At 44.9% G+C, this 14,823-nt stretch overlaps 1 long non-coding RNA gene across 1 annotated transcript; it reads left to right on the forward strand.

Annotated features, from left to right (window-relative positions):
• The first annotated feature begins 8,858 nt into the window (after positions 1 to 8,858).
• On the forward strand, positions 8,859 to 13,185 carry LOC117021753 (uncharacterized). Its single transcript, XR_004422908.1, has 4 exons — positions 8,859 to 8,906; positions 9,342 to 9,428; positions 10,222 to 10,367; positions 13,014 to 13,185. It is a non-coding gene; the product is annotated as an uncharacterized LOC117021753 (long non-coding RNA).
• The last annotated feature ends 1,638 nt before the right edge of the window (positions 13,186 to 14,823 follow it).

Consider the following 14,823-nt stretch of genomic DNA (forward strand, 5'->3'; position numbering starts at 1 on the left):
AGAGTCGGGCTATTTTAAATGGTGTGGTTAATAAACCAATGAACTATTTTAAAAAGCCAGTTGGGTTGGATTCCTGTCACTTGCAACCAAAAGATTACTGATTGATACTCTGTATAACCAAGATTTTCAAACTGTGTTTTAATCTAGAATAAACTATGAAGAAGGACCTGAGAAACTCTCTGGTATGATTTCATAGACATGTCTGTCAGCACTCATGTGAGCCAGGATGTATGTATGAAGACGTCATGGCAGCATGTTTTTGCTGTGGGTGAAAAATCAGACTCACCATAAGCATCCAGGAGTAGGAATATTGTTCAATAAATTCTGGTAATCCATATTATTAAAAATAATGAGACTGTTATTTACAGATTGATAGGGAACGATATCCCTGAAAAAAACATGAGGTGCAAAATCAAATGCATAACATGATTCCATTTTTGTAAAAACAACTTTTTAAAAATTGTGCCCAGAAGTTATATGAGCAACAGATATAAAAAGGCAATTCACGGAAGAGGAGTGGAAAATGGCCAGTAAATATGTGAAAAGAGGTTAAACCGTACTAGTGATCACATAAATACAAATTAAAACAACAATGGGATAATTTCTTTTGCTCCCAAATTATCACTCTTTAGAACTTTTTCCTACATCCATGTCAGTGAGGAGGAAAATAGAGTCTCTCATACATTGTCGGTAGGACTCAATTACTAAAACCTTTGTGGAAAATACTTATTAAAAATGTTTAAATTCACATACCTTCCAATACAGCAACTTTACTTCTGAAAATTTATCTGACAGAACTAGAAGCTAGTTGTTTCCTAGGATCCAACCGCCCTGTCTTCCTCAGTTACAGATGCTGTGCTGGCACATGGCCACCTCTCCATTGTTCCTTAGAGTTAGGTGTGGTCTCACACTCCAGTTCTAGGCAATAATACCTATGCAGAAGTCCCAACGTCTAGGAAGTGTCCTCGAAGTCACACCTCTGCTTCTTTCTTCTCTCTGGAATGTGGATAGCTGGCTGGAGTTCTGGCGACAAGGTTGGGCTATGAGGTGTCCTTGTGTCATGCAGGGTGGCATGTGGGATCTCAGCTCCTGCTCCCCATATAAGAACGCAGGATATGGTGAGGCCAAACAGGAACACCCACGGAGCCATAGATAGGGGAGTCATACCACTATAGTCTCGCTGGCGGCTGGGTTGGAGACACAGGAAGCAGGAGCCACACTATCCGCAACCTGCCGTCCACTTCTCTCTGCCAACCAACCCCACTTGCTAGCTGCAATCCGCTATGCTAACTGCAATCCGCTCTTGCCAGCTCAGCCACCACCTTCTCGCTAGCCCCTCCATTTGCAGCTAGCGTAGCCACGGCAGTTATATTAGTGGCCAATGGCTCACTGGTTACAGCTGACGGCCAACTAGCCACAGCTGATGGCCATCCAATCACAGTTGATGGCCATTTACTACCCGAGTGGGCACCTTTCCACGTGAGGGCGAGAGCCTGGAAACTGCAGTCCTGGCTCTGTCCCCACACCTTGGGAATGACAGCCATGAGTGTCGGGACTAGCAAGGTAGAGATAGTCTGGGCCCCGGCTCAGGGAGTGCCATACCAGCTTTGACCTGACCACATTTAGACTTGTTGCACGTAGGAGAGAAAATTAACTATCTACCGTGTGTCATGCAGAGTCTCAGCTCCCGCAACCCACACAAGAACGCAGGATATGGCGAGGCCAAAGAGATACAACAGAGTCATGGATGGGGGTTCTTACCACTATAGTCTGCTGGCGGTTGGTTGAGACACAAAAGCAAACTTCCGCCAGTACCCCAATGCAGGGTCTTCCTGCACCACCATCTTGCTGGTGGCGGGCGAGACACAGGAAGTAGGATCAACACGATCCGCAATCTGCCTATCACTTCTCTGCCAAACAACCCCCTAGTGTAGCCACAGCAGTTATATTAGTGGCTAATGGCTAACTGGTTACAGCTGATGGCCACCCAGCCGCAGTGGGTGGCCATCTGATTACAACTGATGGCCATCTAATAACGGAGCCAGCACCTTTCCACGTGAGGCCGAGAGCCTGGAAACTGTTCTCTGGGGTTCTGTCCCCACACCTTGGTTCAGTGACAATATTCGCGGTTTTATTTTACTCTCCAAACCCAATCCTAATGAATTCAATACATAAAGATTTATATACAGGGATATTTATTGAAGCATTGTTTAAAATACTGAGAAATAATAATCTAAAGGTCTGTTGACAAGGCAATGGTTGAATACATTATGGTCCTTTTCTTATTCATTCGGCAGATAGGTTTGAGCATCTACTCTATGTCTGGCAATATTCCAGTCTCTGGACTTATAACAGTGGACAAGAGAGACAATACCTTCATGGAATTTACATTCGAGCGGGGGAACATCCAAATTAGGGTAATACGATGAAGTTTTTAAACAGAAAAAGCTATTGTGTATGTACCACAGTTCCCAATATACCATTTGTTTTCAAAGTTACAGATAAATTGTATTACCTATATTTCATATTTTCTATATTTATGATGCTCTGGCATTTGAGGTCTTGCTGATCCTAGAGACACTGCCCCTCCCAGGGCTAGCTAATTCCTGGGACAGCAAATGATTCCCCTTCACCTTTCACATGCAAACCAACCAGTTCAGAGCCCAGACCACAGACCGCCTCCTTTATTTTAAGAGCTCTCACAGGTTGAGCCGCTATGGGCCTGGTACCAGCCAACTAGGGCCGGTCCCTACATCTCTTTTTCACACTAGCTCATCCTAAACCGGCCTAGCCTGCTTACACTGTCTAGCCCATTTCTTCCCACGATAACCACAATAAAGACTCTTTCCCATGCCTTCCCTTTCCTCCTTCTGCTTCCTGACTCGTGTTTTCCCATAGGGCCCTGGGTGGCCTGGTCTGCCCCTTCCTTTTGGGAACTGTGAGTAACAAACTGTCTTTTCAGTGGCAGTCTTGTCTGTTGGCCTTACCATACCTGAATAATGATAAAATCTACATTTTAAAACATATGTATAGTGTTATCTCATTTTATATTTAGAAATCTATAAACCCATATGGGTTTGCATATGTTTCAAAAAATTAATGGACATTCACGGAAAGAGGTACAAAAATTGTTAACAGTAATGACATCAAAAAGGTAAGAAGGTGCGTTCCAACCATGGGAGAACAGGAGGCAAGGACTATTCATTTTACTTTAGGCGTTTCAATATTAACTGAATTTTACAAGAAGCATGTGTTTCTTTTGTAAGGAAAAATATATATATTTTTTCATTTCATTAGTCCACTCTCTTCTCACTTCCCTCCCGTTGTCACACCTGAGGCCTGTACATCTGGAGCTTCTTGGAGTTTTGCCAGGCAGCTCAGCCATCTCCTGGGCCAAACAACTCCTCTGGATGGCAGCTTTCCCCACGTTGCCTTATACTCTTTCCACCTTCTACAAATGCGTTGAAGTCTCTGGTCTGCTGAATGACCCTCTCTATATCTTTGACATTGTAGGATTAGTGCTTTTTTTTAAAAATTACTTGTAATAATTTCAATGGGATCACCAGAAGAGAAAGAATATAGAATCATGGAAGGCTGAAGATTTCTTTACACAGCAAGTCTCGGAATAAGTGTTGATAATCCAGTATCTCATTACATACATGCAAAAATTTGGATATGGACTGGCACCCATAGCCAAACAAGGTGGAGAGGAATAGTCCTGCCCTTGATGGAGACCCTCACACTGGGGTGGGTCAGACCCTGGAAAAACAACGTGTCTTCACTTGCTTAGGACCACAAGGAAATTCAGTCCAGCTGGCCGAATGGAAAGGGAATATTTGGAGCCTACCTGCCTAGAAAATGACGCACCGTATCTTAGTCTGTCCGGGCTGCTATAACAAAATTACCACAGGCGGGTGGCTTAAATAAACATTTATTTCTCACAGTTCTGGAGGCTGGGAATTCCACGGTCAAGGCACCTGTAGATTCGGTTTCTGGTGAGCCTGCTTCCTGGTTCATATAAGGCCATCTTCTTGCTGTGTCCTTACATAGCAGAAGGCGGGAGGGAGCTCTCTGCTGTCCCTTGTAAGAGCACTAATCCCATTCATGAACACACCACCATCATAACCTAATCACCTCCTAAGTCCCCATCTCCAAATACCATCATATTGGAGGTTAGGTTTTAACATATGAATTTGGTGGTGGTGGTGGGGGACACTTACATTCAGTGTATAGCACACAGGTGGGAAAAGGAGGCGGTTTCTAATAAAACCTATATCCCATCAGACCATGGAGCACAGCAGTTCCACCTCCAGGGCAGATGGCTTCAGGGAGTCCAGTCTGGGCTCAGGCAGCCTGTATGGGAGAAGTCTGCCCAAGTTCAGGGACAAGCAAACACTCTTAGGTATGGGCCTCATTTATTCACCAATGTCTATGGAGCTCCTTCCCTAAGCCCAGGGACAAGGCAGAAGCCAGCCAGTCCTCCTGGTGATGACCTGCGTGGAGTATGCAGCAGTTCCCTGCATCACGGCTCCTCAACATGGAATACCACCGTGTGGCTCCCAGAGCACAGACTAGATTCAAATGACAGCAATGCTAAGGTCACCAGTCCTGTGACCTTCGGCCAACAACTCTCTGAGCCTTATTGTTCTTGCTTCTAAAATAAAAGTAATGAAGCTCGGCTCATGGGGTTGTTGGGGCATTAAGTAAAATAATACTCTGTACTGAGCAAGCACTCAGTCATGTTCCAGAGAGCTCAGTTGCTTGCATCTGGGCCCTGAGTAGCTGGGGAAGTGGACTGGCTTTCCTGTCAACTGAGTAACTGGCTTCAGAGGCTGGGCTATGAGACCTTTGGAGACTTGAACAGCTCAAACTGCACTGGGCTCAACTGGCCTGAGGGCAGTCCGCAGATTTGATTTAGAATATTGCAAAGAGGGGGAAAATGTATCTGAGGCTCTTTGAAACTTACCATTTTAACCTGCCCATATATGTGGAGTAAGAAGGAAATAATCTCGATGGCTCCCAGGTCCTTCCCCCCGTGGTACACTTCAGCAGAGCCCAAAGAAAACGCTGACGGGGCCTTCTGCAAGTGAAGGGTTGATAAATTAATAGTGCTGTGTTTATCTCGCCCCTCTGATCTCAGGGTTTCAAAGGATGTTAGACAAATACCAAGCAGCAGATAAGATTTTTTTCTTTATCTTCCAGATGGGAAGTTGGACACTCAATCAACAGGCAGTAATAGAACCAAGTCACAGATGCATCAATGCAGTGGTTTTCAAGCTTGAGTGTGTGTAAAAATCACGAGAAAATTTCTCAAAATGCACACTCCTGGGCCGCACTCCAAGAGGTTCTGATTCAGAAAATCGGGGCTTGGGCTCTGGATTCTGAATTTTAAACTGGGCTTTGAGGTGGTACGTTGATCACACTTTGATCAATACTAGTGAGAGTCGGAAAGTGTGCTTTCTGTTTGGGACTTAGCCCCTGAGTGACCAAACAGGACATTTCTAGGCATTTTATCCAGGAATAAAATTTATATAATTTATACCACAACATTTTGCCTTCTGGGGGGGGGTGGGGGTAAAGGCTCAACAGAATACAAACTCAAGTGTCTTAGGCTAACTTAATGTTTATTAATGAAGCAAAACTGATTTCTCCTAAGTGTGAGGCTGTCCCCTCTGCAGCAGTACAGGAAATGACCCGGCAGCTGTTCCAGCCAGGCATCCCTGGCTCGGGTCATATGGTAACTGGCTAGGAATAGCAGGTACAGGGGGGCTGTACATGCCTCTTCCTGCTGCTGGTGGCTCCAGGCGTTCCTTTGCATCACTTCAGTCTCTGCCTCCATCTTCACGTGGCCTTCTCCTCCTCTGTGTATCTCAAATCTCTGCCTATTACTCCTAAAATTGCATAATGACTACCCTGTTTCCCCGAAAATAAGACCTAGCTGGACAATCAGCTTTAATGCATCTTTTGGAGCAAAAATTAGTATAAGACCCGGTCTTATTTTACTATAATATTAGACCGGGTCTTATATAACATAATGTAAGACCGGGTCTCATATTAATTTTTGCTCCAAAAGACGCACTAGAGCTGATTGTCTGGCTAGGTCTTATTTTTGCGGAAGCACGGTATGGTCGTTTTAACAATATACGTTGTGTATATGATAGCACAAGTCTCTACTCTTATTTTTCAAAAATGTCTTCTAGGTGAATTTGAGAGTCCAGTGTTTTGAGTCTCATTTTTGTCAAGTTTATTACCACCACAAATATCCACTACCACCCACCTCATTTGAGATGTTGAGTGAAAGTCAATCCAATGAGTATCCCATCAGATCGTGGGGCATATAGAAATTAATTTGGGAAGAACAGCCATGCCACAATACTGAGCCTTCTCATCCAGAAAAAATGGTATGTCTTCTAATTTGGATTCGATCTTCATTCATATTTCAGCTTTTTCTCCCCCTGCCACCCTTAGATAGGTATGGGGAGTGGTCAAGAAACCTGTGCTCAGGAAATGTTGCATCCCCTTTTGTTGTGGATAAAGGGTGAACCGTCATGACTGTCTTTCTCCTTGAGAAGCCTTCCCTGATGCTCCGTTCTCCATCCACCCTTACAGTTTCTCCCCAAAGCATATAGGCCAAGCCCACATTTCCTCTCAAGGTCAATAATAGGAGGATTCCCTATACCTGTCCACCCTAGAACTTTAGCCAAAGAGGGCATGTGGGGTGCACAGCAAAGGGAAGGGTGCATACGAGACTTTGGCTTGGGACACATTTGCACCAATTCTTACTGTTGTTTGACATGCTTTTGCTAGTATTTCATTTAAATTTGTGCAGCTATTGTAAACGATATTGGTCTTGCGTGTGTGAAGGCAAGGCAAGGTATTTATCAGCGGTTGGTACTGCGGTTATTGACTTCAAGAAATGAACCGGAAAGCTTTCCTTCTTTTTCCATGCATTGTAGCAATCATAGAGCATAAACTATTAGTGATAACCACATGATCTGGCTTCAGTGAATTTGTACAAAAACAGCACCGCAAAGGAGCAATTAGAAATAGTGCTTGGGGGTGATCTTCTGGACTGGCAGACAGACTGTTCTGTTTCCAGATGTTTGCCGTATGAAACAGATGGTGTCTCTACCTTCCCAGCTGGCTTAGAGGGTAAACTCCACTGACCTCTCAGCTCGCTTGTCAGAATTTTGCAGAATCCTTCAGCATACATCTGATACGCCATCTCTCCTGAGCTGTCTTTATCGGGGCTCCACTTTGGGATGCAGAGGAGCACGGAGAGGCGATGAAGACCAGGCCTCGTAGTCCTTTGAATTGCTTCATTTGCCACGACTGGGGGGAGTGAGCGAGGCAGCGGCTTCTGTGTGTATGGGGGGTAAGATTGTGTTGTGCAAGTGCAGAGTTTCATTGTTGGCTTTAAAAATAATGCTCACAGACAGTCTTTAAAAAAAAAAGGAGAAGGCTATAAGATGCAAGGAGATTAGACTGTGAATCTAGCTTTCTTTATCTTTGCAAAAGAGGCGGTTTCATTTGAAAGGTTTTATCACCAGCAGGTTGACAGGCTGCTGCAGTCACTATCTCCATTTAAATGGAGCTGGAAAGTAATAAAAACCTCTTCCTGTTTTATAGTTGCACCTGTGCCTGCTGGATCAACTAGATATCATGTGCTGTGTGGGTGATGAGAATGAATGGAGGGAAGAATAAGAAGCACAAATGAGTGGTAATAACCACTCATCAGCTCTTTTCATGTAGAACCTGATTTTATACGTAATATATAAATACACTATGTAATACATAATATGAAAAAATATATATGAGAAAGAGAGGAAGTGCCATTTCATTTAATAAATTCTACTCATTTCAATATGTGGACACGTTAACTAACTTACATAAAGGTTTCTCTTTTTAAATTTCACTGGGTTTACCAATTAAATGCCATTCTGACATGGTTTTAAATGACCAGATGAAGATGTGTCATCAGATTATAAAGTGGCTGGAATAATACTGACATAGAAATAATTGCTTTTGACAGGTGGTCCCGCAGTTTCGTGATTAGACCTACAAATTCAATGTCAGTGAGCCATCTGTAGGCAGCTGCCCTGGATCTCAATGGAGAATTACTTGCTTCACTGAGATTCTAGTTTTTCTGAAGCTTAGAGATGCTAACAGTGAGGGACCAAGGACCCCTGACAAGGACCCTGTGATCGCCTGTCCAATGTTATCGTGTCCATTTAGTATCCGACCATCTTTAGAGGAAAATGGCACTTCAGGGTGAAGTGAATGTTCTTAATTTTTTTGTGTGTTGTACAAAGGAAGAAACAGAGTAACAAAGTCTTGTGAATTAAAACAAAAAAAAAATCTCAGTAGAGCTACAACATGCAAGTGAGCAAAGCATATTTTCTAGATGAACAGCTTCCTGGCAAGGATCCTGCTTAAAGGATCTTTAACAAACAACCCTGAGATGACGTGTGCACACAAGGGCTGCAACTGGCTCACGAAGACTGATTAGTGGGCTATAGTTTGAGGTAATGAAGATTTGTGTGGGTTCATTTGTTCAAGAAATATTAATTGAATGAATACCTCCTGTGTTCCAGTCTCTCTCTAGGTGCTAGTGATGCAGCAGGGAACAAAACAGACAAAAATGTCTGCTCTTGTAGTGCTTTGGTACTAGTAAGGCATACAGACAGTATGTAAGAAAGGTAGGTAGCCTTATAGGGTATTGCTGTATTATGCAAGGGCGGTGTTTCACTGTTGGCTTTAAAATAACATTCACAAACGGTCCGTGCTGAGGAAGGAAGTAAAGGAGGGAAGGGAAGGGGCCTTGGGTGTGTGTGTGTGGTGATTTCAGATAGTGTCCAGGAAAGGCCTCATGAGAAGGAGATACCTGATAAAGACCTGCAGGAAAGGTGGAGGCAGTCACGTGGCTCTCCCTCAGGAATGAAGACCGCCCAGAGCAAAGGCCCAGGGTGGGGGCATGGGGTGTTGGAGGAAGTGGAGCGAGTGAACCAGGGGGAAGAGGAGGAGGAAAAGGGGTCAGAGATGTAAAGAGGGTCCAGAAATGTGGGCTTTGTGAGTCTTGTATGGACTTGGATGTTTACTTTCTGTGAGAGAGGAAGTCATATTGGAAGGTTTGGAGCAAACAAATGACAGGCTCTGATTACATGTGCCCAGGATCACTGGGAGTGTGGTGTTGAGAAGACATTGAAGCAGGCACGGGTATAAGCGGGAAGACCAGTTAGGAGGCTGATGCAATAATCTAGGGGGCAAGAGATGAGGGTGCCTGGAGTGGAGAGGTAGCAGGGGGACGGTGAAGAGTGGTAGATGGTGGGCGTATCTTACAGGGTAAACTCATGGAATTTGCGGACCGGATCGGATGTAAGGGATGAAGGAAAAAGGGAAGTGGAGGATGACTGTATAAAATATATATGGTAATAGATTTTATTTTATTTTAAATATCTATCTATCTATCTATCTATCTATCTATCTATCTATCTATCTATCTATCTATCTACACACACACATTTTTGTCTGAGCAACTTGAAAAAAAAGCTGTCATTTCCTGAGAGGGAAAGACTGCAAAGGAGCAGGGATTGTGTGTGTGTGTGGGGGGGGGGGCAAAGGGGAGAGTTCATAAAAATGAATTCAGGACTTTGGGGCATTTTAAATTTCTGATGAATACTAGACAACCACGTGCAGACATCCAGTAGGCAGTTGGGTATCGACATCTGAAGTTTTGGGAAATGGTTTGGATAGACATGTAAACTTCAGAGTCAACTGAAATCCTCAGATAAATGGTAGATAATTAAACAATCAGACTTATGACACCATTGAGGGAGTAAATGTATACAGAAAGTCCAAGGTCTCCTGAACACTTAGAGGGAAGAATGGCAAAGGAAACTGAGACAGGAGTTGCCAGATGAGTAGAAGCAAAAGCTGGCAAATGTGGTATCCTGGAAGCCAGGGGAAGAATGTCTTTTAAGGAAGACAGACAAATAACTGGATTTAACGATGGCAAGTCAAGGAGAATGAGGCCTGAGATTTGACCATTGGGTTTAACAACATGGAAGTCACTACTAGGGATTCAGAATAGGCCAGGTGAATGTATGAATAAAACCAAGTACAAAGAGGCAGAGAAAAGGGGCAGATCACATAGCAGAACACACTAGGCTGCTGTCCTGATTTGCGTAGCACCCGTGCTCACTGTCCCTTTCTGAAACACAGTTCTCCCTGTGGAGACCCAGGCTATTCCTAGCACTGACTTCCGCCTTCCTGAGCTTGACTGGTCGCGTGATGAAGTGATGACCTGAGAGGAAGGCCAGCGTTCACACTGATGAGACTGGACAGTTTTGTTGTCTGAAGGAGATGAGGTAGGCGTCATCCTTAAACGGTGAGCCCTGGGTAAGCGGGTCCCTGGATTCCTGAGGCTCAGGGGCTGGGTAACACACATTTGTTAAAGATATCCCAACATCACTAACCCTTTGACTAAGGATTGTTTTTGTTGAGTTCAGTGGTAATTTTTTTTTTTTCACACTGAATGTACAAAATTCAGAATTTATTATGGTTCTGGGCGCTGGGGTCAACAATCACCTTTATCATCCAACGGACCAAGAAATCTCCCAATTAAACTCCTTGGGAAGGCTCTTTAGGATGTCTGCTTTCGGGCACCAAGGAAAACGTTTCCAGACCTGTACCTGAACCACGGACATTAAAAAAATATTTGTCCGAGTTTAGATAATTTCACTCAGATTAACTGTGGTCCCTTGGTGTTCATTTTGTGCTATGTTGTCTCAATTTTAGACATATTACAATGATATTTATTGAACAACTATTTGGGCCAGGCTGCACCTTAATGCTGAGAATGCCACATGAGTCAACAATACGCTATTCCTGTCACGAGGGGTGGCCATGAACGCAGCCCTTCATGATACAATTAGAGGCGCTAGTATGCTTTGCAGTAAAACCACCCCAGACTTATTCTGGCTTACAGCCTCTTCACTTGACCACTTCTTGAGTATGAAGAGCATTTTATTACCAATTTACCCAGCAGGTTAAATTAATAATTGCAAGATTCGCAAAGGCTGAGAAGCTGTGAACTTCCTAGATGTCTTGTCACTGCTGTGCCTTTTCCTAGTCATCTTGGGACCGCTCAGTAGTGACCAAAAATACTTAGCACAGTCATATATATATATATATATATATATATAGTCAATGGGAATCAAGATCTTTTGAAAGGATTTTCTCCTAAAAAATGGAAATTGGCAGAGCCCTTAAAAAGAGCCAGGAAGAAACATAGTGCTGCCTACATGTCTGTCCTTGAGCTCAGTGGAATGAGGCCAGGTTGGCCACCTTGGTGAAAGGCCCTCTTCCCTCTCCTGGGCTGGCCCCTCTGCCAGGCAGAGCATTTACTGGCCTGATTAAGGCCCGCTGACCTGCCCTTACCCCTTAGCACATACCTGGGGCAGCTGTCTTCTCCAAGCCTCTGTCTGCAGACACCTGGGCTCCTTAGGTCAGTGTCCTCCTCCTGGGCTGGAAATGCTCTTCAAAGACGACTGAGCAGGGCTACTTGCGTTCTGTCCACTCCCCGCTGCCAGGCTGCGGAAGGGGGACTTCAGGAGAGGCCTCCGGGTGGGGTGAAAACCGCCTGGGCTGCGGAGTCACCTGGCACTGGAGAGACTGTGCTCCACCGACCAGGAGCAGAGTCCAGTTCTATGTCTTCTTAGCTGTTTGAATTTGGGCACAAATCTGACACATCACCCAGCCTCAGTTTCCTCCCTCATCTGTAAAATGAAAATGCTAACCCGAGAGGCTTATGCAAGAACAGAGGAGATAATGCAACACACAATATACCTTCATGAAGTGCCAGCTTGGTCCTCTTTCCCGTGTGTGTCTTTAAAATAATGTTCACAAACGGTCTGAGCTGAGGAAAGAAGTAAAGAAGGGAAGGGAAGGGGACCTTGGGGGTGTGTGCGTGGTGATTTCAGATAGTGTCCAGGAAAGGCCTCATGGGAAGGGGACACCTGATAAAGACCTGCAGGGAAGGTGGAGGCAGTCACTCCTCCTGCTGGTGGGGGTACAGGAAGGAGGGAGGAGAGAGAGACGGGCAAAGGGGTACCCCAGGAAGGATTCCTGCCAGTGAGTGGCAGGAGGCTGGAGTGGATGGAAGAGGTGGCTAAACCTGTCATGTACCACGCAAGCTGAAGGGCAGAGAATTGCACGGTCTCCAAGTTTGTGCCACTGCCAGTGCATCAGGCTGGCAAAAAGCTATTTTGTGACATGGGCATTTGGGAACTGGCATTTCCTGATACACGGTATAACCCCAAACAGAATTACCCCTTCAGAGAGGTTTTACCAGAATGTGTCCAAATGGAATATCTGTGAACTCTTTTGTCCCTGCCCCCCTTGTTACGGAGTTTTCAGTTTTGAATTTGGCCAAACCTTTATTTTGAAGTGGCTTTTCCTGAATTCCTTTGTGAGAAATTGATTTGATCATACAGCAGCCACTTTATAGATTTATTTGGTCACCACAAGTTTCCTTGGTGCAGGGACATGTTTCCCCTACAGGATGGCACAGGACAGTAAGATGTCACTCATTACATGCCCCCAAACTCACTTGCTCTGAACCGTGTAGGGAAGGGACATTCAAGCTCAGTGTTATTAAAAAACTTGAGAGAGAGAGAGAGAGAGAGAGAGAGAGAGAGAGAGAGAGAGAGAGAGAGAAAGAAAAAGAAACACCTGTAGTAAGAGAGTTCTTTGTAATAGTTTGGTAACCTGAACAGAAAAACCTTTGATAAACCCCTGGGGCAGCTTAAGTATTTCTCCTCTGTCACTCGCTGAGTATGGGTGGCTGCAGGTCAACCCTGAAACAAGATGACCATCCCACCAGCATCAATAAAGTCTAATCCTGGAGGAAGGAAGTGGGGTCTGGTTTCCACTGTTGCTATAAAAAAATCAGGGCTTTGTTTCTCAGGATTGCTCTTCCAGTGGTTGTAACACACGGTGGTTTGCTTTGGCAGGAAAAGCACCTTCTGAAGACAAAAAGAGGGTTGTTTTACCCAGAGCCCCTGTGAGCGCGCATGATGTTCTGCCCTGATGTCACTGGGTGGCGCTGAAGGAGCCTGGATGGCAAGGCCTTTGCTTCCTGCTTCCGTTGGGTCCGAACTGAATCCTGTCAGTCACAGCAACGATGTACCCAGGTGACTCTGAGAGAAGAGTGGGGCCAGCTCCCTCTCAAAGCCACTTTTAATGTGGACAGTTGCTGTTTTCTCCCTCTTATATAAAGAAAGAATAAAAGCGTACTTAGAAAAAATGCTTTTTACTTGGAAAATGCTATTTTTCTGAGTCCGTAAAAGATCATCTGCATAAGTGTGCAAATGCAGCCCCGTGCAAGCACGACTTCAAGGCACGCAGCCTTGGGGAGGGCTGAAGGAGGGTCGGCATGCCTCCCTGGCTCCCTCAAGACCTGCTGACAGATTGCTGCAGAACAAACTGGCTCACAGCTTCACTGATGTGCCATTGTGTCCACCTTATTCCAAGGTTAATAGGTGCAGGGCACAAGTTCAAGAGTAGAGGACAGAGAACTTACCTCTTGATAGAAGGAGTAGCAAAGAATTTGGGGCCATGTTTGCAAATGGCACACCTAGGATACTGCCAGTACCCATTCGCTCTCCTCCTTCCACGTTCTCTTTGTTGCTCTCTGCCTCTATCCTTCAAGGTTGTGCCTGGGTGGGGACAATTACTAGAGGTGAGCCCAGAAGGATATGACCTCACACGCTCCTTTCTTTCCCCACCCCAGCTTTAGAACTATTTCCCTACAGTCATGGCCAAGCTTGCGGATGAAAGGAAGGCTGCCGGGAATTTGATTAATGCCCCTTCTAGGAGGGTGGAGAGGAGGGCAGGAAGACTAAATGCTGGAGTTTCAAGAAGCCACTTGACACTTCCATTTGGGGGCCAAAGGGATTATCTCAGTGAAGGGAAGGGTGAGGATCAGAAGAGCCTGACCTGATGAGTCAGTTTTTCCGAGAGGCCTCAGGCCCCGATGGCCTGCTTTACAAGCACAGAGCAGAATTCCTGCCACCATTGTTATTGTTAGAGGTGGATTATTATTACTGGGATGGGTTTAAGCTTCCGTGTCTTATCCTTTTATTGTGCTTCAAAAGTAATAGAAATTAATAGTCATGATGCCCAGCTAGTCCAGGCCTTTTCCTCTGAGGTTGGTGACAAGGAAGTGAGACGTCATACCAACAAAGGTGGACATCTTAGGTGGCATCAGGTCTTCAACTGAAGCCATTAATTTGCCTCACAAATGCTGCCAAGCCACTATGGGAGCGATGACTATCTCACTCCAGACCCAGGCCAATTTTGAGTCCATGACCTTGAGTGACACAGTACCTCCCACAGCCATTCTATAAAGAGGAGAATGATAGCAAGTCAGTGGAGTGGCTCCTTCCAATTATGAAGGTGATGAAGGACGTAAATACTAAATACTGAAGCCTGCAGGGTGACAGTGGCTTAGTGCCAACAACCACAGTGGTCTTTTCACTACTAATTTGACCAATTAGACTCATATTCTTGATACAATCTTTGTCTTTTCGTGCAAGCAGTGAATTAACTTCTTTCTCACATACACACATACTCCCTTCTGCCTCCTTCAGACCAGGATCTCTGAAAGGCCTTCACCCAGGGAGAATTTATAAGTACAGTGAATAAGGTGAACATTCACCTTAGAAGATTTTCTACCCAAGTGGACAGGAGAGTCCAGAGATGTCACTAGAAGTCAGCTTAGGATTCAGGAATTATTTCTTTGGGAATTTCTTCTATCTCCAT

The sequence above is a fragment of the Rhinolophus ferrumequinum genome, chromosome 4, assembly GCF_004115265.2.
Source record: "Rhinolophus ferrumequinum isolate MPI-CBG mRhiFer1 chromosome 4, mRhiFer1_v1.p, whole genome shotgun sequence".
NCBI classification, from domain to species: Eukaryota; Metazoa; Chordata; class Mammalia; order Chiroptera; family Rhinolophidae; genus Rhinolophus; species Rhinolophus ferrumequinum.